This window comes from Pygoscelis adeliae, unplaced genomic scaffold (genome assembly GCF_000699105.1).
Source record: "Pygoscelis adeliae isolate BGI_AS28 unplaced genomic scaffold, ASM69910v1 Scaffold25, whole genome shotgun sequence".
Classification (NCBI taxonomy): Eukaryota; Metazoa; Chordata; class Aves; order Sphenisciformes; family Spheniscidae; genus Pygoscelis; species Pygoscelis adeliae.
Genome location: NW_008824808.1, coordinates 3,554,351 through 3,557,726, shown reverse-complemented (window position 1 = coordinate 3,557,726; position 3,376 = coordinate 3,554,351).

The window sequence follows — 3,376 nt, the reverse complement described above, 5'->3', positions numbered from 1 at the left end:
TTGCCGCCCATGCTGCGTGCATTGGTGTAGATGCACTTGAGCTGGGCTATCGATTTCGCCCCCGGCATCGACATGCCACTCCTAGGCTCATCTCTAGCGAGCCCGGTTTTATCCCCTTCCCCCTTCAAACCTAGTTTAAGCCCTCTCAATGAGCCCTGCCAATTCATAAGCAATGACCCTTTTCCCCCTGTGAGACAGCTGGACTCCATCTGTCGCCAGCAGGCCCGGTGCCGTGTAAACCTCCCCATGATCAAAAAAGCCAAAATTCCTCCGACGGCACCAGCCCCTGAATTTCCATCCATTCTATAATTATTTTTCAATATAAAAAAAAAAATCACTATTACTGCATCATCATTTAATAATAAACTCTCAGGAAAAATTCTTTCTGAAAGACAGTGGGCAGGTCGCTCAAGGCAAAGCTCTAATCAACTGCCAGGCTTCCTTACTCAGACAGGATATCCAAACTGTATGTAAAGGACCATGGGAAATGTCTGTCTCAGAGAAGGGAAGATGACAAATAGGTCAACATTAATTTAAGTCTCACTGAAGGTATCTTTAAAAATAGCTGTCTACAGTTACAGAGTGCTACACCTCCCTCATTTATTTAATGTCTACTCTCTGCAATATAAACCTAATTGCAGAAATGATCCATTCAGCACAACATAATTTAAGACTAATAGATTGCATTGTAGAGCTTTACAAAAGTCTCTAGGGTTTATTGTGCTGTTGCTGGCTCCTACAGGTCTTCAGAAGAGGATCATTCATACCAACACTGCTAACAAGTGAAAAATTGGTCAGTGCTGCTTCTGCTTGGCACACTGCTGTCTCAGTTTATTTTCATTGGCTGCATTTGGACTACAAATGAATCACAGCAGATACTAGATACAAAACCCTTCCGGCACAAACTGTGTCATCGGCTGTGGGCCAGAGCATCAGACCCACTACATCAAACTAACATGTTCTGCCAACATTCATCATCTTGTATAATTCCATTGTATCAGGACCCATCTGAGAAAAGGTAAAGAATTAATCGTCATGATCAAGCTAAAGAAATGTAAACCTTTGATAACAGATACTGTTAATTAAAACAAAATTTTAAAAACTGAAGTCAATAAACATTGTTTCAATGACTGTATTCATTGTTTCAATTATTGTATTCATGTATTTGTAGAACACATGTATGACACTGTGGAAGAAACTCAGGAAGGTGGTCTATGAGACAACTCCATCCCTATGTTGCCTGAGGACCAGGTAGCAAAGATGAGCAAATTATCTGACCTACCAACCTCTACTAATATGTCCTCATAGTCAACATGATCTTTTCAGTAGCTAGAAGCAGTAATAGTCAAACTATTCCTCATGGAGCCCTGCTATCAAGGGTCCAAGATACCCACAAGCTGCTGGAACACCACAGTTTATGGGCATGTTCTGCTCAGTTCACGAAGCCAGTGCTCTCTTCCCACCCGTCAGCACTGCAACGTAGGCTGCACCAGATGCACAGGCAGTGAGTCCTAAGTATTCAGACCACATCTTTGGCAAAAAGAGACTCATTTTCTGTCTTGTATGGTGGATCTGCTCTTTCTATCTTTTCCTTTTCATCCTACTGTGGCACTGTTAGCTGCTCTGAAAGACATCTATCTGACCACTTGTTCAGCCATGTGGTCACACACTCAGCAACTACAATTCACCATTTTGGCAAGCTCTGAAACATTCTCTCTCTTAATTGAATATTGTTGACCACACATAAGCTAGACTGTACTGACAACACTTTAGCAACAAGGCCTTCTTTTCAGATACATGGGAATATTGCCACTGTGTTAATGACTTATACCTTTTGAGTGCATTAAGGGCAGCACACAGGCCACAAGAGCAAGAGTCAGTGCATTTTGAAAAGTTCTGAAAGCTGTAATCATGTAGCTCTGCGAAACAGCAGTACCATTGCTAACAACAGGCCATAAGCTTCATACTGGCCAAAGGCTTCAGGCCTGAGGCTTGTCAGCCTTGCTCTGTCCGAGTATGTCTTGATCTGCCTGCAGCTTTGTTTTACTTGCTGTAGCTGTGTTTGCAGTTCCTCTAACTGACCAGTTGTGTACCTCTAATTTGTTTTACTTTTGTTTAACATCTTTGTATAGTACAACCATAGTTTTATACAGCTAGCAGTAAAAAGCAGTTACTTTATGCAGAATGAGATACTTATGACTCTAACATAATGACGTAGTATGAAGAGATATAGGCCTGATCCGATAGCAGAGGCTTTGAGAAGTGAATGCGGTATAGAGTACAGGTACGGGATAAGAGGTGAGGCACAGACTTGGCACTGGTGACTATAAACAACTCAACTATGATCAGTAATAAAACGCAGACCTGGACAAAACTGGGTTTACAGGGAACTAAGAGAACAAAGAACCAGTATCCAGTACATGTAAAATGCACCATACATTATAAATCCAGATGTATCATGGAGCTGCAGACCAATGAAGAAATGGCAAAGGTGTAAAAGTGTGTTAGCAACTGTATAAAAATGATCCCAAGTGGTGGATCCTAGAGTGAAGAAGAAGGAACCATCGATATGAACATCCTGTTCCTCCTGGCACAGGACGCCAGATGTTCACAACTCATGGTAACACCCCCACCAGAACAACACCACTGACCTTGGGACACAGAGCAGTGAAAGGGTGAGCATAATCCCCCAAAATGGGGAGAAGCTAAGAAGTGTTTGTAAAGCAATTTTAACGCTATTATTATTCTTTCTTTTTCTGCAACGGATCTAGACTAATAATGATTCTTGAATTAGACTGCTAAGATTTCAACTATACAAATTAAGAAAATCAGGGATATACGTTATATATATATATACACACATATACATATCTAAAAATCTGTGTTCCCTCTTTGTCTGTAGACAAGATTTTGAGTGTAGCAGACTACTGATTCCATTGCTGAGGCTAACTCCCAACACTATCTATACTTGCTTATAATGCACCAATGGAGATGGAGGCAGACGAAAGACATTACTGAAGCTACGGTAAGTCTAAATCTTGAGCAAAACTGAGTAAGTCCAGTTGCAGCTTAAGTCAGGGAACGTGTCCTGATTGGTAAAATTAGAAACACAGTGGTGCTGGGAAAGAAAGAGTTTAGGTCAAAATATGACAGTGGACAACTAGTTCAATTATCATAGAATCATAGAATCATTAAGGTTGCAAAAGACCTCTAAGATCATCGAGTCCAACTGCCAACCCAACACCACCATGCCCACTAAACCATGTCCCTAAGCGCCGCATCTACACGTCTTTCAAATACTTCCAGGGATGGTGACTCAACCACTTCCCTGGGCAGCCTGGTCCAATGTTTAACCACTCTTTCAGTAAAGAAATTT